Source organism: Canis lupus, chromosome 2, assembly GCF_011100685.1.
Source record: "Canis lupus familiaris isolate Mischka breed German Shepherd chromosome 2, alternate assembly UU_Cfam_GSD_1.0, whole genome shotgun sequence".
Classification (NCBI taxonomy): Eukaryota; Metazoa; Chordata; class Mammalia; order Carnivora; family Canidae; genus Canis; species Canis lupus.
In genome coordinates this window covers 16,090,455-16,112,956 of record NC_049223.1, presented here as the reverse complement: position 1 = coordinate 16,112,956, position 22,502 = coordinate 16,090,455, and the positions used below count along the sequence as shown (strand labels likewise).

At 39.6% G+C, this 22,502-nt stretch overlaps 1 long non-coding RNA gene across 4 annotated transcripts in view; it reads left to right on the top strand.

Annotated features, from left to right (window-relative positions):
• LOC111091400 overlaps positions 1 to 22,502 on the top strand; it is a 99,885-nt gene that overhangs the window by 39,867 nt on the left and 37,516 nt on the right. The gene's annotated exons all lie outside the window — the stretch shown is intronic.

The window sequence follows — 22,502 nt, the reverse complement described above, 5'->3', positions numbered from 1 at the left end:
TCAGGAGTATAACCAAAAAAAAAAAAAATCAATCTTTCTTTCATTGTGCTCAGGCAAGCAGCCTGGAAGAATTCTTCAAAAACTCCAACTGTGAAGAAAGGTACTGTCATGTCGTTTGAGTCCCTGCCACTGTGCTTTGGGCTTTGGCATTTCTCTCCATCTTATTCCTAACTGCCTAAGCAGGTCTTTTATTCTATGTGGAAGAAGTGATGTTTCCCCAGCTTCATTTTACAGGGCAAGCGAAGTATATAATCAGAGACAGGCCCTGGAGAGCAGAGAATGGGTGTAGCAAGAATTTCCTCTTCTCAGGTAGCTGTACCCCAATTGCCTGTATGTAGATCAAAGTGCAGTCCTGGGACTGGCCCCATCAACCTCACCTGGGCACATGTTAGAAAATGCAAATCCCCAGTCCCTCCCCCAGACCTGTTGAATCAGACATTCTGAGGCAGAGCCCAACAATCTGTTCTGACAGGCTGTCCAGGTAATTCTGATGCTACTACCATGTGGAACCACTCCCTTCGCTAATTTCACACACCCCAGATCAGGAGCAGAAAACAGGACCCATGCTTGTCCAATTAGAGTAAATGTCAGGAATTTATCAGAAGCTCCCAGAAGATTCCTGTTATTCCAGCTGTCTTGGAATCAGTTTCCTGTACAGCTGGCTTATAATCCCAAATGGAGAACCTGTCTGAGAATGAAGCCAACACATGGAAGAAAGCCCAGTGAGCTGGGCCAAGCTCTGTGCCTCAAGGCAAAGAGAACCAGGTCCTGATAATGTAGCTGGAGTCCAGACATCAAGTACGACTTCAAGCCAGTTCTACCATAGGCTATCCAGATACAAAAGTGGATTACCTTTTTACTGAAGCCAGCTTGGCCCAGGTATCTTGACACTTAAGACTGAAGAAATTCTAAGGGATACAATATGCAAATGATATTCAGTACCAGTCAGGAAGGATAAACATTTTTTAAGAGCCACTAAACTGATGAGAACTCACCTTAGCAGAGATTCCTGCTTCCTGAATTATGAAGACAATTAAGGTCATTTGGACACTCTTATCAACATGGCCTTTCTTTTCACTCTGAAATGAGGAGGTAACTTCTCTGAAAAGCTACCTCACCTCTGTGCCCTTGATTCTGTACCTTCCCATGTCTCCCAGGACTTTGCTCCTTAGGTCACTCCTTTTTCCTTCTATAGCCTCTCTATATCCTTACTGCCATCAGTCTATAAACATGCCCAGATATCTCATCCTAAAAAATTCCTGTCTTGACGCTGAGCTTTCCTGTGGTATGGTCCAGTCACTTGTCTGTCATTCTCATCCAAACTCTGTAAGTAATAACATAGATTTTCTATTTTCATTCTCTCACCTCCCAGTGCACCTCAGTTTGACTTCATCCTTTACCACTTGCCTGAAAATGTTTTCATTAAGATTACCAGTGGCCACCCCATGCTGAATCCAATGGACATTGTGACATTGTCCTGACCTTTCTTGAATTCTCTGCCGGGTTTGACATCTTTGTCATTCTTTTTCTTGTTGGTATTTTTTATTTCTTGGCTTCTGTGATATCACTCCCTTCTGTTCTCTTCTCACATCTGGCTTCTCTGTGTATCTAATCAAAGTTGGTGTAACCTGGGATTCCGCTTATTGCATTGTTCCTCTCCTCTTATATTCTCTTCATGGATGGTCTCCTCCATTCTCCTGTTTCAACTAGCACCTATGTTCCATGGATTCCAGAATCTGGATTTCCATCCCAGATATTTCCCTGGGCTTCAGATTCATATATCTAACTACCTACTGAATATCACATTGATGTTCTATAGTCTTCATACATTCAATATATCCCAAACTGACCCAAAAAAGCCCTCTAACCATTGGCAACACCACTATCCACCAAATAATTCATGTTAAAAAACTTGTCTCTTCCCCTTGCTTGACCTCTAACTTCTAATAAATCAGACATCCTGTGGATTTTGCCCACTAAAGAGCTCCAGAATATGATTTCTTCTCTCTATCTCTACCACTTCTCTGTATCCGAACCATAGTTAGGATCTTTTTCATTTTCCCATGGATTAGGTCTTTCTTTTCCTCTTCATTTTTTAAAAAGATTTTGTTTATTTATTCATTCATAAGAGACAGGGAGAGAGAGGCAGAGACTTAGGTAGAGGGAGAAGCAGGCTCCCTGCAAGGAGCCTGATGCAGGACTCAATCCCAGACCTGAGGGTCACTCCCTGAGCCGAAGGCAGACAACCACTGAGCCACCCCGGCATCTCTCTTTTCCTCTTCAAATTAAACTTCTTATTAGCCTCCAGAAGGCCTAGTGTGGAAAAATGGCCAAGCAAAACTGCACTGCCTCTTATCACAACCAGATCCTTTATTGCCTCCTCATTGCCAACAATATCATTTCTCAAATTGTCAGTCAGTCACATTGTATCTGCATTGGGTTCACCTAAGGTGTTTATGACAGTGCTGATTCTCATTGGGTATCAGAATCATTGATTATACTGATTATAGTTTTACCTAATCATAACCTTCAGCTGGCACCTAGAAATTTTTCCACATTTGCCTCAGTGATACACATTAAAGATTTGGAAGCTCTGGTCCCTCCTTTTCCTAGCTCTCGCCTCTCCCATCTTATTTATTTCTCACTATTCCCGGACTTTAGCTCCATGCTTTGGTAATCCTAAATGCCCATACTGTGTCTCCTGTATGATTTGCTCATGCCTATGCTGAAATACCCAACTCCTGCCCACCACTCCCCACACCTTTTGCCTGGTGTTCTCCTATATACCCACTGAGATTCACCTCACGTCTCCTATTTTGCAAGTTCTTAATGTTCTACCCTCTAACTTTTCTGCTCTCCCACACCTAGTCCCCTTCTGTTCAGCAGGTTAGCTTCCACTGTATATCTGTATTATTGCTTTTATGCTCGGTTGCATAATTTCCAGTTCATGAGCCTCTTCTTCCGTCTACAATGTGAGGGCCCTGAACTCAGGGACTGTGTCCTATTCAGGTCACTAATCCTCCTCCTGAGCATAGGCTGGATATATAACAGGCATTGACTCACTCAGTCAATGTTTCTTCCATACGTGAAGTATGCATTCTCCCTATCCTTGTTTTTTTTTTTTTTTTTTCTATCCTTGTTAGCTATTTTTCTGCTTCAGAAAGGGGAAATTGTTAATGGTATAAACAGACAAAGGTGCAGAGATAGGGCACAAAATAGTGAGAGAGGATGGAGGAGGTGGAAGGCAAGACTATTGGTGACAATATTAAGGACGAACAGAAAAGGAAGATGCTCATGGGAAAGACCATTAAGGCCAATTGTGATGGTGAAGGAAGAGGATCATGAGCTTCTGAACAATGGCCACAGAAGAGAAGGTAGAGGTAATTTTTCTATTTTCCTAGTTTCTTTAGAGTTTTTATCATGAAAGTTGTTGGGTTTTATCAAATGCTTTTTTTTCATCTATTGAGATGATTATGTGATTTTTTTATCCTTTATTCTGTTATTTGGTTTAATTGACTGATTCTCTTATGCTGAGTTATTATTGTAACCCAGGAAAATCCCACTTGGTCATGGTGTATAATTCCTCTTAACATGTTGTTAAATTTGGTTTGTTAGTATTTTTTTGAGGATTTTTTGCACCTATGTTCATTAGGGATATTGGTCTATAATTTTCCTATAGTGTCTTTATCTGGCTCTGGTATTGGGTTAACGCTGGCCTCATAAAATAAATTAGGAAGTGTTCCCTCTTATTCAGTTTTTGGAATATTTTGAAAAGTATTGGGATTAATTCTATTTTATTTTTGGGGTGGGGGGTATGGACATTAATTCTTTAAATGTTTGTTAGCATTGTCCTGGGCTTTTCTTTGTTGGGAGGTTTTGTTGTTGATTCAATCTTCTTGCTAATTTTTTTTTAAGATTTTATTTTTTTATATTATTTATTTATGATAGTCACATAGAGAGAGAGAGAGAGAGAGGCAGAGACATAGGCAGAGGGAGAAGCAGGCTTCATGCACTGGGAGCCCGACGTGGGATTTGATCCCGGGTCTCCAGGATCGCGCCCTGGGCCAAAGGCAGGCGCCAAACCGCTGCGCCACCCAGGGACCCCCTCTTCTTGCTAATTATATAGGTCTGTTCAGATTTTCTGTCTTCATGATTCAATCTTTATAGGTTGAATATTTCTAGGAATGTATCCATTTTTTCTGCTATCCAGTTTGTTGGTACATATAAAGGTCACATATGAAAAGACCTGAAACTAAAGTTCCTAGAATAAAGCACAGAGGAAAAGTTTCATACATTCATCTTGGCAGTAATTTCTTGGATATAACATTGGAAGCATAGCAAAGGAAACAGTCAACAGAGTGAAAAGGCAATCTATGGAATGGGAGAAAATACTTGCACAACATATATCTGATAAGGTATTAATTTCTAAAATATATTTAAAAATTCCTACAATTCAATAGCAAAACCAGCGTGATTAAAACATGGGCTAAGGATTTCAATAAAAATTTCTACAAGAACATATAAATGACCAATAGGTATATGAAAAGATGCTTAATGTCATTTGCTATAAGGGAAATGCAAATCAAAACCACAGTGTGATACCACCTCATACATGTTAGGATGTCTATTATAAAAACACAAAAACAAAAGAGACAAGAGTGTTGTGGTTTTGGAGAATGTGGAAAAATTAGAACCCTTTATATCACTGATGTGGATGCAAAATGGCACAGCTATTATGGGAAGGAATATGGAGTTTCCTCATAAAATTAAAAATAGAACTACCATAAAACTTGGGAATTCTACTTCTGGATATTTATCCAAAGGAATTGAAATCAGAATCTTGAAGACATATCTGCATACCCATGCTCATTGAATTATTATTTATAGTAGCCAAGATGTGGAAACAACCTAAATGTCCATCAATGGAATAATGAATTTTTGAAAATGTAGTACATACATACAATGGAATGTTATTCATCCTTAAAAAAAAAGTTGGAAATCCTGGAATACGTGACAATGGATGAACCTTGAAGACATTATGCTAAGAGAAATAAGCCAGTCACAGAGGGACTGACACTGCACAATTCCACTCCTATGAGGCATCTAAAATAGTCAAACTTATTAAGAGAAAGAATAGAAAGGTAGTTTCCAGGGGCTGGGAGAGGGGGAAATGATGAGTTACTAATTAGTATGTATGAAATTTCAAGTTTTATTCCAAAAAGTAGAAGAGGAAGGAAAACTTCCAAATTGATTCCATGAATCACCAAAACTAGATAACGATGCTACCAAAAAACAAAAAACAAAAAAAAACCAAAACCTACAGGCCAATATCTCTGATAAACATAGATGCAAGAATCCTCAACAAAATCCGAGCAAACCAAATCAAACAATACAGTTAAAAAAAAAAAAGTCATCCACAATCGAATAGGATTTATTCCTCTATGCAAGGGTGTTTCACTATTTGCAAACCAATCGGTGTGATACATTATATCAACAAGAGAAAGGATAAAAACCATATGATCATTTCAAGAGATACAGAAAAAGCAATTGACAAAATGCAACACCCATTCATCATAAAAACCATCAACAAAGTAGGCTTAGAGGCAACATACCTCAACATAATAGAGACCATATATGAAAAACTCACAGCTAACATTCAATGGTGAAAAGCTGAGGGCTCTCCCCTTAGGATCAGGAACAAGACAAGAATGTCCACTCTCACCACTTTAGCCACAGCAATCAGATAAAAAAAATATAGTCCTAACCACAGCAATCAGACAAGGAAAAAAGAAAGAAAAGGCATCCAGATTGGTAAGGAAGAGTAAAACTCTCATTACTTGTGGATGACATACTATTATATATAGAAAACCCTAAACAGTCCACCAAAAAACTACTAGAACTGATAAATGAATTCAGTAAGGTCATAAGATACAAAGTCAATATATAGCAATACATTACATTTCTATACATTAATAATGAAGTAGCAGAAAGAGGAATTAAAAGAATAATCCCATTTACAATTGCACCAAAAATGATCAAAATACCTAGGAATAAATTTAAACAAGGAGGTGAAAACTATACTGTACTGTCTGAAAACTATACTCCAAAACCTATAAGACATTGATGAAAGAAATTGAAGATGACACAAACAAATGGAAAGATATTCCATGTTCATGAGAAGAAAAAATATTGCTAAAATATTCACACTACCCAAAGCAGTTACAGGTTTAATGCAGGTTTTATTATTAAAATACCAATAGCATTTTTAATAGAACTAGAGTAAATCATCCTAAAATTTGTTTGGAAGCACAAAAGACCCCTGAATACTGAAAGTGACCTTGAAAAAAGAACAAAACTGAGGGTATCACAACCCCAGATTTCAAATTATACTACAAAGCTATAGTAATCAAAACAGTATGGTACTAGTACAGTGCCTGCTGGGAAGTTGGTGGAATAGGAGGAGCCTGGGCCTACCTTGTCTCCTGAGTACACCTAGATAACACTCACATCAGCATAAATAACCCGGGAGATGGCCCAAGACTGGCAGAACAGACTCTCCACAGCCAGATAGACAAGAAGCACATCAAAGAAGGTAGGAAGGGTGGAGACCTAGGTGCTAAATGGACTCACAGGGCCTTCCTCAGGAAGGAGCCAGGGGCGTGGAGAGGGGAGAGAAACAGACCCTCACACCAGGGGAGCCCATGTAGGGAAGACAAATCCTCTTAACATTTGGCTTTGAAAACCAAAGGGGCCAAATTTTTGTGAGTTCTTACAACCAGCAGGACTTAAAACCTGGAATTTTAAAAATCAGCAGCTCAGCTCTCAGAGTTGGGAAGGTGACAGGAGGCTGAGTCCTTGCCCTTAAAGAGACAACAGAACCAACAGCCTGCAGGGATACAGAACCAGCAGTTTGAAAAATGCCTGAGGCACAGGGGAGAGAGTCATTTACTCACCTCAGAGTGTGTCCAGGAGGGACAGAGATCAGTAGGAGAACTCGTTTAGGAACAAAGGAGCAGGCAGGTGCCACTTCCCTTCCCTGCCCCCTGGACTAGATACCTGGCTACTTTGGGAGCCAGTGCCAAGACTTGCCACCTAACTCGCTTGTGCCACTGCTTGCCACCCCCCCCCCCCCAGCCCAATCAATTCACACTGTGCTTCTGTGGATCCATGCTGCTCCTGCTTCATTTCTGGTGCTGCGAGTCCCTTCATACAGGGGACCACCAGCCTACAGACCTTGCTAAACCTAACCCTCCAGCCCTTGTGCACATTGTGGACCTGCTTGCCCCCTACAAATGCTTTTGGTCAGATCCCATCAAAGCAGTACCATGAACCTGGCAGAGTGCAAGCAGCCCAGACAGGGGCCAGTACCACTCCAAAGTGAGTCCTGCTCCAGGAAAAGGGGAAGAAAACCACACACACCAGTCTGACTGTGGCCTCAGTAGTGGGCTGCTGGCAGACAGCTGCTCTGACTGCAAGCCCTGTCCACCAATAGAAGCTTCTCAGGGGACAGCATAGGGAAAGTGCCTTGCAGTTTGGTGCTACTTCATCTCTGGAGAATGCCTTGTCTGACTCAACTCAAGCCCAAGGCCGCCCCAGACTGGCCCACTAACACAGGGACCAGACCCTGCGCATAACAGGCAAAGAGAGCCATTTCACATGACTGGAAAACACAGCTCAGCCCCAACAGTAGGATACCTCCAAAGCACCATTTTCTGGTGAAAAGGAGACATTGCACTGCAGGGTACCATAGGACCTATTCTTTATAAAGCCACAACTTTCAAGAGCAAGAGGTGTAGCTTACTTTCCCAACACATAGAAATAGACACAGCAATAGACAAAATGAGAAGATGGGAGGAATATGTCCTAAATGAAAGAACAGAACAAAGTCATAGCAAGAGTTCTAAGTAAATGGAGATAAGTTTTATGCCTGATAGAGAATTTAAAGTAATGGTCATAAAAAGATACTCACTAGACTTGAGAAAAGAATGGAGGACCTCAGTGAGGCCCTCAACAAAGAGATAGAAAACATAAAAAAGAACCAGAGATGATGAACTCAACAAATGAAATAAAAAAATAGACTACCTGGAATAAATAGTAAATAAGAGAAAGTAAAAGAATGGATCAGCAACCTGGAGGATGGAGTAATGGAGAGTAATCAAGCTGAGCAGGTGAGAGGAAAAAAAAATATGCAAAATAAGAATAGACCTAGGGAAGTGAGTGACACCATCAAGTACATACAGTATGATTCCAGTTACTAAAAGAACCCCATTGTCCCAAAAAAACCAGTATGGTACTGGCACAAAAATAGACATATAGATCAATAGAACAGAGTAGAAATCCCAGAAATAAACTCACAACTATAAGGTCAATTAATCTTCGACAAAGCAGGAAAGAATCTGCAATGGGAAAAAGTCTCTTCAACAAATAGTGTTGGGAAAACTGGACAGCCACATTCAAAAGAATGAAACTGAACTACTTTCTTTCATCTTGCACAAGAATACATTCAAAATGCATTAAAGAAAAAAAATGCATTAAAGACCTAAATGTGTGACCTGAAACCATAAAAATCCTAGAAGAGTGCATAAACAGTAATTTCTGACATCAGCTATAGCAACATTTTTCTAGATGTCTCCTGAGGCAAGGGCAACAAAAGCAAGAATAAACATTGGGACTACATAGAAATAAAAAGCTTCAGCACAGTGAAAGAAACCATCAGTGATACTAAAAGACATCCTGTTGAATGAGAGAAGATATTTGCCAAATGACATTCAGAAAAGGGTTAGTATCCAAAATATATCAAGAACTCCTACAACTTAAAGACCAAATAATCCAAATTAAAAATTGGCAGAAGACATTAATAGACATTTAATGTCCAAAGAAGACATCCAGATGGTCAACAGACACATGAGAAGATGCTTAGCATCACTCATCATCAGGGAAATGCGAATCAAAACTGCAGTGAGTTGTCACCTCACACATGTCAGAATGGCTACAATAAGAAACACAAGAAACAGGTGTTGGTGAGGATATGGAGAAAAAGGAACGGTCTTGCACTGTTGGTGGCAATGCAAACTGGTGGGTAGGTTTGCAAAACAGGATACAGGTTCCTCAAAACAATAACAATAGAATTATCATGTGATCCAGTAATTCTACTACTGGGTATTTACCTAAAGAATAGGAAAACACTAAAATGAAAAGACATACACATCTCTATCTTTACTGAGGCATTGTTTACAATAGCCAAATTATGGAAGCAGCCCAAGTGTTCGTTGATAGATGAATGGATAAGGAAGATATATACACAATGGAATATTACTCAATTATAAAAAAGAATGAAGTCTTACCATTTGCAAAAACATTGATGGAGTTAGAGAATACAATACTAAGTGAAATAGGCTAGCCAGAGAAAGACAAAAACCATATGAATTCACTCATGCATGGAATTTAAGAGACAAAACAAGAACAAAAAGAGACAAACAGACTCTTAACTATAGAGAACAAACTGATGGTTTCCGGAGGGGGTGGTGGTGATGGGAGAAATAAGTGATGGAGATCAAAGAGGACACTTACTGCGATGAGGACTGAGTAATGTATGGAAGAGCTGAATCACTATGTTGTACACCTGAAACTAATATAACACTGTTAACTACACTAGAATTAAATTTTTTTTAAATTCCAGTTTTATAGGATAAATAAGTTTAGAGATGTATTGTACAACATGGTGCCTATAGAGAATACTATATTGTACACTTAAAAATTTGTTAAGAAGGTAGACCTTATATTAAGTGTTGTTACCACAATAAAATAAAAAGGGAGAGAGATGTGAGGATTAAGCTAAGAGATTAGATAGAATTCAGTGGCAGAAGGTATGCAGGGGGTGAACATCGTAGTTTCCTGTTCCTGTGTAACACTCTACCACAAGAACGGTGGCACTACTGACTTCAGCAGTTTAAAATAATGATCTTTTTTTTTTTTAACTCCCAGTTCTGTATGTAGGTCAGAAGCCTAGGCATGGTGTGGCTGAGTTCTTTTGCTCAGGGTACTAGAAGGTCAAAGTCAGGGTGTCAGCAGGACTCACTGGTTCATCTCTTCCGGAACTCAGAGTCCATTTCCAAGTCGTGTCATTATTGGCAAAGTTCAGTCTTGCAGTTGTTGAACTGCAGTTGCAATTCTAGCTTTCTTGCTGTCAGCCAGGGTTTACTTTCAGCTCCTAGAAGTCACTTGTATCCATTGACATGTGGTCTCCTCCATCTTCAAACCCAGGAACAGAGAATTTTCTTGGTCTCAGATCCTTCTCAAACTTCACATCTTTTTCTTTTTCCTTTTTCTTTTTTCAGAAAAATATAAGTCCCTTTAAAGGGCATGCCTGATTAGACCAGGATAATCTCCTTTTTTTTCAAGCCAACTGATTGTGAACCTTGGTTACATCTGCCAAATCCTTTTACAGCAACACTGAAATTGTGTTTAATTGGATGACTGGGAGAAGGTATATGTACACCGAAAGGTGGGGATTCCGAGAGTCATCTCAGAATCCTGCCTACCATGGTGAAGAATAGGGAGAGGTGAGTGTAGGCAAGGAGGGTCTAGCAGGGCACATTTGAGGGTCTGTAGAGCCATTAACTATGAGAATACAGAAGATAGAGTTTTTTTGACAAGGAGGTGAGTTCAAATTTAGGTACATGAGGTAAAGAGTTTAAAAGGAAAAAAAAATCTCAACTAAGTAGTATTTTGTTGACATATAAGTATGTCAACATACTTATATAGTATTTTGTTGACATATAAGTATGTCTCCTGCCAGCCTTATTAAGGGGCTGAGTCCCCATTATATTTTCTTTTTTAGGAATATAAAGCTATTGATGAAAAAGAAATGAGTTATGAAAAGGAATTGATCTTTAGGGACCATAGGGATGAAAGAAGTGTAGTTTATAAAAATATTTTCTCATCTCAGCTATCTGAGAGTTCTAAAGAATATTCTCTAAGTCATGATGCATTATAAAATGTGCCCAAAAACAAGGGGCAAGATTTTTATTCTCTAACTCTCTAGAGAACCTGGCCCCAAGTTTTCATTATGGTTGGTATTTCTACCTCATGGCAGGAAATGGTAGTCTGCTGGCTAATGGCCTTGCATATTTCTGCCACCTGAAGATCTCAGTGTGGAGAGTTACAAGGCTAATTTTTCTTCTTCCTGAAGAACCTATCCATAAGTCTAGAATATCAGTTATATGGGGTAGCACTTCCAGAGACTACCAAATGGTCTTCCATTGCCCAGTTAAATAAATTGTCATAGTTTCTCCCACCTTCCCACAAATTATCGAGATGCCAAGCCATGCAGGGGGTAGAGAGGAGCCCACTCACTATAAGCAAACCTTTTCTACATTCATCCTGCGGAGATTGGGATGCAGAGGCACATAAACCCGAGGGCAGATAAATACAGTGAATCTAACCAGTATGGTGTGTGGTGGATGTGGAGAAAAAGGAACTACCGTATGTGGTGGCAGAGAGCTCCATGGGTGGAAGTGAAGGTCAAAATCCAGCCAGTGGATGGATCATAAAAGACATTTTATACCAGTATTGGATTGTTTTGTGTTGCGTTGTAGAAGCCTGGCAGCTAGGTCTCTCTGAGTATGTGTGGTTTTTATACTTTCAAAATTTTTCTGATTTTTAATACAATTTTACTGAGGTAAATATTAGTATTAAATTAGTATTTTAAGTGTAATTTGATCAGCTTTAGCAAACATATATGCCTGTGAAATTATTACCATAATTAAAAATAGTGAACATATCCGTTAACCCGAAAAGTTTGCTCACATCTTTTATAATACCTCTCTTCCTTTCTATCTCCTTCCTTTGTCTGTAATCACTGATCTGCTGGCATGATAACTTACTTGGAACTTTCTATAAACTTTCTATAACTTACATGATGTTCTCTTTTCCTCTCTAGCCCATAATAGCTAATATTTATTGTACATTTACCAGATATAAATACTGTAATAAGGGCTTTATGTAGAGCATCTCAACAAACTCTATTTGGTCCATCCTATTGTTATTACTTTCATTTTATTGATAAAGAAATGAAGGCTTGGGAAGGATGAGAAAATTGAATGAGGTAACATAGGTAAGCAGTATAGCAGTGATTTGAACCCAAATCTTTAGTATTGTCTGTAAGTTGTGCTGATTCTTTTACTTATCACTATTGGTTTTATTCATTCCTTCCTCTTTCATAAATACATTTTCATTGCTAAAATGCATCTTTGAATCTTTCTTCCAGGAAGAATATAGGGGTGGTAAATATGTCTAACTTCTTACATATCTAAATGAGTTGTTTTATTGTCACTCTTGAATGATAGTCTGGTATGAGCAGTGGTTATTTATAGAATTTTAGGCTCATACCCATTTTTCCCCACAGTATATTATGTGTTCTTTGTCATCTGATACCCTGTTGTATGTGAGATGTAGATACTCAGCAGATTCCTTTCCCCTCTCTCCCTCCCCTCCCCCTACCTCCCTTATTCCTCTTCCTCTCTTTCTCTTTATCTCCTTATGAGATTCTTTCTCTATTGGTGAGGTTTGCAAATTTTCAAAAGAAATATCCGGATCTTTAGATCTGAAGACCTATCTTTATTTAGGGAGGATGGAAGATCCTATTAGATAGGTAGATACTGGCTGTCTTAGATCTATTTTCCACATCTCAATGTTTTTTTCTCAAGTTGCATCCCTATCTTTTTATTTTTTTTAATTAAAAGAATTTTTATCCCTATCTTTTTAAAGTTATGTTCTAGGAGAATCTATTAGCTTGATTTTTAAAAATTTAATATTGAGGTCTGCAGTAATGTCTGTCATTTTATCTAATCCTCATAGATATTTTTGAAAATATTTATGGCTTTAAAGATATTTTCTATTTCAGCAGCCTATTTATAGCAGTAGTATCAGGGATACTTGATTTATGCTGTTATATACTAATCATATCAAAATATAATATTAAAACAGGATGGGCATTGAAATTAAAACAGTACAAAATAGGGATACCTGGGTAGCTCAGAGGTTGAGCCTCTGCCTTTGGCTCAGGTCGTGATCAAGGGTCCTAGGATTGAGTCCCATTGCTTATGTCTCTGCCTCTTTCTCTCTCTCTGTCTCTCATGAATAAATAAAATCTTTAAAAAAAGCAAAATAGGTGGATTTGAATGGCTATGCCTCTATCAATCAACTCTATCATACTCAGTGGTCCCTTTCTATAAGAGAAATTTTGTATCATCTCTGCTATCCTGACATGAAATCCATTGATAGTGTAATCTGCAGAATTAGGAAGAAACGCCATTGTAATGTAAAGGAGAAGTCAAAGGGGAAGCATTTGAGAACAGAATATACATCTTGACATGTACATGCTCAAGCAGTACTTCTCTAAAGATAGCAGTAATCAGGGGTGCCTGGGTGGTGCAGTTGGCTGAGCATCCAACTCTTGGTTTTGGCTCAGGTTGTGATCTCAGAATAAGTGAGTTGGAGTCCTGCATCGGGCTCCATGCTCAATGCAGAGTCTGCTTAAAGACTCTCCCTCTCCCCCTGTCCCTCCACCCCCTCCACCCTACACTTGCTTGCTTTCTCTCTCAAATAAATAAATACATCTTTTTAAAAAAAAGATAGCAGTAGTCAAATGCATGTAGTCACTGCACATGCCACAGCAAAGTGTATGCACTGATGTGAGGCACAGGTGCCACGAGTGCTAGTGCCATTAGTGACACGAGGTTCTAGAATGGTGAAAAACTCATACTATGTTCTGAAAAGAAACAAAGTACAATCCCCTTTTGATTTACATGGTAGTGCATTCCTGGAAAATGCAGTGTATATTATAACCTAGCCAAAATAGCACTCAAGTTGCTTGAGCCAATATTTACTTTTTTTTTCTTCAGAAAAGCTTTTAAGGCAACAAATGTTCCTGAGCTCAATTTTAGTCCTATTTCATACATCGAGAGCTGCGTTGTTTTCCAGATAATCTGCAGTTTAATTTTCATTTCCTTAGTGATCAAAATATAATTTTTTTACAAAATTTTTCTAGGTGTTTTTTTTCTTTTGGTTTCTATTTGTCATTCATTTTCAGTTCTGTTGGAACATGGTAATAAAATGTAATTTGAAGTATTTCAATATTTTGGAATTTAATGAGGTTTTCCTTGTGGCCTGCTTTAGGATTGTATTTTGTAAAGGCTCAGGTGGGGCTCTTCAATAGAAGGTATAATGTCAGTTTGCAGGACAAAGCAATCTTTCCATGGCTATTAGATCAACCAGAGAAATTAAGATATACAGACTTCCATTTTTCTTCACAGTCTAAGAGAAGTACTTTAAAACAACCAGATAATGTGGTTTTGTTGATTACATTTCTCAAGGTTTTGCTTTAGGTCTTCTGTGCTCTTCCTTTTGTGGCTTGTACCTTTGATTACTACAGGAGGACGTTTTGACCCAATTAATAAACATTGAATTCAATTTTGATATTATTATTATTATTATCATCATCTCCTTTGCTTTCTTTTTTTTGCATCTGCCTGGCTTATTGTTACCAGTCCTTTTCTTATGCTACATAGCTTCTCTTTAACATTTACATAATTATTGTTCTGTAGTCATGGTTATTTAACTTTATTCCTATTTAGATTTTTACCATGTTCACATACTACTAATTAGAGTGCCAGGACCAGAGATGCCTAGATGGCCAACTCTTAGTTTTTGCTCAGGTCATGATCTCAGAGTCCTGGGACTGAGCCCTGCATTGGGCTCTCAGTGAGTGGGGTGTCTGCTGGAGATTCTCTCCCTCTGCTCCTCCCTCTGCTCCTCCATGTGTCCTCTTCTCTATCAAATAAATTAAATCTTAAAAACAACAACAACAAAAAGGAATGCCTGGGGCAGAGTAACAGCTTGACAGGTGGAATCTTTGGTATTGCTATTGCCCAAGTCAAGTTAAATAGGTATTGACTTTGTTCAAAATGGTGGACCCACAAGCATGATAAATTTGTAAAATCAAAAACATAAAAACAACTTTTTCCAAACTTTAAGGTTAAAATCTTATCCATATTATTGAGGGAAAAAGGTGGAACCCAAGAAAAATAAAATTTAAACATAGTCTCTTGCTTTGGCCAATCCTATAGGTTCCAGAAATTCCTTTTTGCGGATTTTTTTTTTAAACTCCAATATAGTAGACACACAGTGTTATGTTAGTTTCAGGTGTTCAATGGTGATTTGACAACTCTATAATGCTATGTTCACCACAAGCATAGCTACCGTCTGTTACAACAGTTACAATACCATTGATTCTATTTCCTATGCTGTGCCTTTAATCTCCATGACCTATTCATTCCATAACTGGAAGCCTTCATCTCCCTCTCCATTTTGCCCGTACCCCTGCCCTCCCCTCTATCAACCATCAGTTTATGCTGTACATTTATGGATCTATTACAGCTTGTTTTTTGTTGTTGTTTAGCGTGGATTTTTAAAGATTACATATAAGTGAAATCATATGGATTTGTCTTTGTCTGACTTATTTCACTTAGCATAATATCCTCTAGGTCCATCTATGTTGTCACAAGTGAAAAGATCTCATCCTTTTTTATGGTTGAGTAATATTCCTGTGTGTGTGTGTCTGTGTGTGTGTGTGTGTACACGTAACCACATCACTGTTATATCCATTCATGTATTGATGGACGCTTTGGTTTCTTCTCTATCTTGGCTATTGTAAATAATGCTGCAGTAAACATAGAGGTACATGTATTTTTTAGAACTAGTGTTTTCATGAAAATGATTTCATTGGGTTAATACCCAATAATGGAATTCCTGGAACATATAGCATTTCTATTTTTAATATTTTGAGGAGCCTCCATATTTCTTTCAACTACAGCTGCACTGATTTACAGTCCCATCAATAGTACTTAAGGGGGGGGAGGAGCAAGATGGCGGAAGAGTAGGGTCCCCAAATCACCTGTCTCGACCAAATTACCTAGAAAACCTTCCAATCATCCTGAAAATCTATGAATTCAGCCTGAGAATTAAAGAGAGACCAGCTAGAATGCAACAGTGAGAAGAGTTCGCGCTTCTATCAAGGTAGGAAGACGGGGAAAAAGAAGTAAAGAAACAAAGGCCTCCAAGGGGGAGGGGCCCGCGAGGAGCCGGGCTGAGGCCGGGGCGAGTGTCCCCAGGACAGGAGAGCCCCGTCCCGGAGGAGCAGGAGCTGCACCGACCTTCCCGGGTGGAGAGGGGCTCGTGGGGAGTGGGAGCAGGAACCAGGAGGGCGAGGATGCCCTCGGGTTCCCTGAGACAGTAACAGAGCAACTGCGCGCCCAGGAGAGTGCGCCGAGCTCCCTAAGGGCTGCAGCGCACGGCGGGACCCGGAGCAGCTCAGAGGGGCTCGGGGGCGGCTCGCGGAGGGGGCTGCGGGGCGGGAGCAGCTCCGGGGGCTGCAGGGCGGGAGCACAAATCCAACAGCGCAGGCCCCGGAGCACAGGGCACTGGGACACAGCCCAGGATCCGGCCTCCCCCGGGACAGGCAGAGGCCGGGAGGGCACAGGACAGCGAGGACGCTCCTGCCCCAGCTGAGCAGATCAGCGGCCCCGCCCGGAGCCTCCAGGCCCTGCAGACGGAGTTCCTGCCGGAGCTGAATCCAGGTTTCCAGAGCTGCCCCGCCACTGGGGCTGTTCCTCCTGGGGCCTCACGGGGTAAACAACCCCCACTGAGCCCTGCACCAGGCAGGGGCACAGCAGCTCCCCCAACTGCTAACACCTGAAAATCAGCACAGCAGGCCCCTCCCCCAGAACACCAGCTAGACGGACAACTTCCAGGAGAAGCCAAGGGACTTAAAGTACACAGAATCAGAAGATACTCCCCGGTGGTTCTTTTTTTTTTTTTTTTTTTGTTTTGTTTTGTTTTGTTTTGTTTTGCTTTTTGATTTGTTTCCTTCCCCCACCCCCTTTTTTTTCTCCTTTCTTTTTCTTTCTCTTTTTCTTCTCTTTTTTTTTTCGTTTCTTTTCTTCCCTTTTTTTTCTCTTTCTCTTTTCTTTCCTTCTTTCTATCCTCTCTTTTTCTCTTATTCCCAATACAACTTGCTTTTGGCCACTCTGCACTGAGCAAAATGACTAGAAGGAAAACCTCACCTCAAAAGAAAGAATCAGAAACAGTCCTCTCTCCCACAGAGTTACAAAATCTGGATTACAATTCAATGTCAGAAAGCCAATTCAGAAGCACTATTATACAGCTACTGGTGGCTCTAGAAAAAAGTATAAAGGACTCAAGAGACTTCATGACTGCAGAATTTAGAGCTAATCAGGCAGAAATTAAAAATCAATTGAATGAGATGCAATCCAAACTAGAAGTCCTAACGACGAGGGTTAATGAGGTGGAAGAACGAGTGAGTGACATAGAAGACAAGTTGATAGCAAAGAGGGAAACTGAGGAAAAAAGAGACAAACAATTAAAAGACCATGAGGATAGATTAAGGGAAATAAACGACAGCCTGAGAAAGAAAAACCTACGTTTAATTGGGGTTCCCGAGGGCGCCGAAAGGGACAGAGGGCCAGAATATGTATTTGAACAAATTCTAGCTGAAAACTTTCCTAACCTGGGAAGGGAAACAGGCATTCAGATCCAGGAAATAGAGAGATCCCCCCCTAAAATCAATAAAAACCGTTCAACACCTCGACATTTAATAGTGAAGCTTGCAAATTCCAAAGATAAAGAGAAGATCCTTAAAGCAGCAAGAGACAAGAAATCCCTGACTTTTATGGGGAGGAGTATTAGGGTAACAGCAGACCTCTCCACAGAGACCTGGCAGGCCAGAAAGGGCTGGCAGGATATATTCAGGGTCCTAAATGAAAAGAACATGCAACCAAGAACACTTTATCCAGCAAGGCTCTCATTCAAAATGGAAGGAGAGATAAAGAGCTTCCAAGACAGGCAGCAACTAAAGAATATGTGACCTCCAAACCAGCTCTGCAAGAAATTTTAAGGGGGACTCTTAAAATTCCCCTTTAAGAAGAAGTTCAGTGGAACAGTCCACAAAAACAAGGACTGAATAGATATCATGATGACACTAAACTCATATCTCTCAATAGTAACTCTGAACGTGAACGGGCTTAATGACCCCATCAAAAGGCGCAGGGTTTCAGACTGAATAAAAAAGCAGGACCCATCTATTTGCTGTCTACAAGAGACTCATTTTAGACAGAAAGACACCTACAGCCTGAAAATAAAAGGTTGGAGAACCATTTACCATTCGAATGGTCCTCAAAAGAAAGCAGGGGTAGCCATCCTTATATCAGATAAACTAAAATTTACCCCTAAGACTGTAGTGAGAGATGAAGAGGGACACTATATCATACTTCAAGGATCTATTCAACAAGAGGACTTAACAATCCTCAATATATATGCCCCGAATGTGGGAGCTGCCAAATATATCAATCAATTATTAACCAAAGTGAAGAAATATTTAGATAATAATACACTTCTACTTGGTGACTTCAATCTAGCTCTTTCTATACTCGATAGGTCTTCTAAGCACAACATCTCCAAAGAAACGAGAGCTTTAAATGATACACTGCACCAGATGGATTTCACAGATATCTACAGAACTTTACATCCAAACTCAACTGAATACACATTCTTCTCAAGCGCACATGGAACTTTCTCCAGAATAGACCACATATTGTGTCACAAATCGGGTCTGAACCGATACCAAAAGATTGGGATCGTCCCCTGCATATTCTCAGACCATAATGCCTTGAAATTAGAACTAAATCACAACAAGAAGTTTGGAAGGACCTCAAACACGTGGAGGTTAAGGACCATCCTGCTAAAAGATAAAAGGGTCAACCAGGAAATTAAGGAAGAATTAAAAAGATTCATGGAAACTAATGAGAATGAAGATACAACCGTTCAAAATCTTTGGGATGCAGCAAAAGCAGTCCTAAGGGGGAAATACATCGCAATACAAGCATCCATTCAAAAACTGGAAAGAACTCAAATACAAAAGCTAACCTTACACATAAAGGAGCTAGAGAAAAAACAGCAAATAGATCCTACACCCAAGAGAAGAAGGGAGTTAATAAAGATTCGAGCAGAACTCAACGAAATCGAGACCAGAAGAACTGTGGAACAGATCAACAGAACCAGGAGTTGGTTCTTTGAAAGAATTAACAAGATAGATAAACCATTAGCCAGCCTTATTAAAAAGAAGAGAGAGAAGACTCAAATTAATAAAATCATGAATGAGAAAGGAGAGATCACTACCAACACCAAGGAAATACAAACGATTTTAAAAACATATTATGAACAGCTATACGCCAATAAATTAGGCAATCTGGAAGAAATGGACGCATTCCTGGAAAGCCACAAACTACCAAAACTGGAACAGGAAGAAATAGAAAACCTGAACAGGCCAATAACCAGGGAGGAAATTGAAGCAGTCATCAAAAACCTCCCAAGACACAAGAGTCCAGGGCCAGATGGCTTCCCAGGGGAATTTTATCAAACGTTTAAAGAAGAAACCATACCTATTCTCCTAAAGCTGTTTGGAAAGATAGAAAGAGATGGAGTACTTCCAAATTCGTTCTATGAGGCCAGCATCACCTTAATTCCAAAACCAGACAAAGACCCCACCAAAAAGGAGAATTACAGACCAATATCCCTGATGAACATGGATGCAAAAATTCTCAACAAGATACTGGCCAATAGGATCCAACAGTACATTAAAAAAATTATTCACCATGACCAAGTAGGATTTATCCCTGGGACACAAGGCTGGTTCAACACCCATAAAACAATCAATGTGATTCATCATATCAGCAAGAGAAAAACCAAGAACCATATGATCCTCTCATTGGATGCAGAGAAAGCATTTGACAAAATACAGCATCCATTCCTGATCAAAACTCTTCAGAGTGTAGGGATAGAGGGAACATTCCTCGACATCTTAAAAGCCATCTATGAAAAGCCCACAGCAAATATCATTCTCAATGGGGAAGCACTGGGAGCCTTTCCCCTAAGATCAGGAACAAGACAGGGATGTCCACTCTCACCACTGCTGTTCAACATAGTACTGGAAGTCCTAGCCTCAGCAATCAGACAACAAAAAGACATTAAAGGCATTCAAATTGGCAAAGAAGAAGTCAAACTCTCCCTCTTCGCCGATGACATGATACTCTACATAGAAAACCCAAAAGTCTCCACCCCAAGATTGCTAGAACTCATACAGCAATTCGGTAGCGTGGCAGGATACAAAATCAATGCCCAGAAGTCAGTGGCATTTCTATACACTAACAATGAGACTGAAGAAAGAGAAATTAAGGAGTCAATCCCATTTACAATTGCACCCCAAAGCATAAGATACCTAGGAATAAACCTAACCAAAGATGTAAAGGATCTATACCCTCAAAACTATAGAACACTTCTGAAAGAATTGAGGAAGACACAAAGAGATGGAAAAAAATTCCATGTTCATGGATTGGCAGAATTAATATTGTGAAAATGTCAATGTTACCCAGGGTAATATACACGTTTAATGCAATCCCTATCAAAATACCATGGACTTTCTTCAGAGAGTTAGAACAAATTATTTTAAGATTTGTGTGGAATCAGAAAAGACCCCGAATAGCCAGGGGAATTTTAAAAAAGAAAACCATATCTGGGGGCATCACAATGCCAGATTTCAGGTTGTACTACAAAGCTGTGGTCATCAAGACAGTGTGGTACTGGCACAAAAACAGACACATAGATCATTGGAACAGAATAGAGAATCCAGAAGTGGACCCTGAACTTTATGGGCAACTAATATTCGATAAAGGAGGAAAGACTATCCATTGGAAGAAAGACAGTCTCTTCAATAAATGGTGCTGGGAAAATTGGACATCCAGATGCAGAAGAATGAAACTAGACCACTCTCTTTCACCATACACAAAGATAAACTCAAAATGGTTGAAAGATCTAAATGTGAGACAAGATTCCATCAAAATCCTAGAGAAGAACACAGGCAACACCCTTTTTGAACTCGGCCATAGTAACTTCTTGCAAGATACATCCACGAAGGCAAAAGAAACAAAAGCAAAAATGAACTATTGGGACTTCATCAAGATAAGAAGCTTTTGCACAGCAAAGGATACAGTCAACAAAACTCAAAGACAACCTACAGAATGGGAGAAGATATTTGCAAATGACATATCAGATAAAGGGCTAGTTTCCAAGATCTATAAAGAACTTATTAAACTCAACACCAAATAAACAATCCAGTCATGAAATGGGCAAAAGACATGAAGAGAAATCTCAGAGGAAGACCTAGGCATGGCCAACACGCACATGAGAAAATGCTCTGCATCACTTGCCATCAGGGAAATACAAATCAAAACCACAATGACATACCACCTCCCACCAGTGAGAATGGGGAAAATTAACAAGGCAGGAAACCACAAATGTTGGAGAGGATGTGGAGAAAAGGGAACCCTCATACACTGTTGGTGGGAATGTGAACTGGTGCAGCCACTCTGGAAAACTGTGTGGAGGTTCCTCAAACAGTTAAAAATAGACCTGCCCTACGACCCAGCAATTGCACTGTTGGGGATTTACCCCAAAGATACAAATGCAATGAAACGCCGGGACACCTGCACCCCGATGTTTCTAGCAGCAATGGCCACGATAGCCAAACTGTGGAAGGAGCCTCGGTGTCCAACGAAAGATGAATGGATAAAGAAGATGTGGTTTATGTATACAATGGAATATTACTCAGCTATTAGAAATGACAAATACCCACCATTTGCTTCAACGTGGATGGAACTGGAGGGTATTATGCTGAGTGAAGTAAGCCAGTCGGAGAAGGACAAACATTATATGTTCTCATTCATTTGGGGAATATAAATAATAGTGAAAGGGAATATAAGGGAAGGGGGAAGAAATGTGTGGGAAATATCAGAAAGGGAGACAGAACGTAAAGACTGCTAACTCTGGGAAACGAACTAGGGGTGGTGGAAGGGGAGGAGGGCGGGGGGTGGGAGTGAATGGGTGACGGGTACTGGGGGTTATTCTGTATGTTAGTAAATTGAACACCAATAAAAAATAAATTAAAAAAAAAAAAACAAACAAACTAAGAAAGAAAAAAAAATAGTACTTAAGGGTTCCTTTCTTCCCCTATCCTTGTCTTTTTTATTCTGGTCATTTTTACAGATGTAAGGTGATATCTCATTGTGGTTTTCGTTTGTATTTCTATAGTGATTAGTGATGTTGAACATCTTTTCATGTGTCCTTTGGCCATCTGTATGTCTTCTTTGGAAAAATATATATGTGGGTCCTTTGCCCAGTTTTAATTGGATTACTTGTGGGGTTTTTGCTGTTTGGTTGTATAAATTATTTACGTATTTTGGATATTAAACTCTTATCAGATATATCATTTGCAAATATCTTCTCCCATTTAGTAGATGGCATTTTTGTTTTGTTGATGGTTTACTTTGCTGTGCAAAAGCTTCTTATCTTGGTATAGTAACAATAATTTC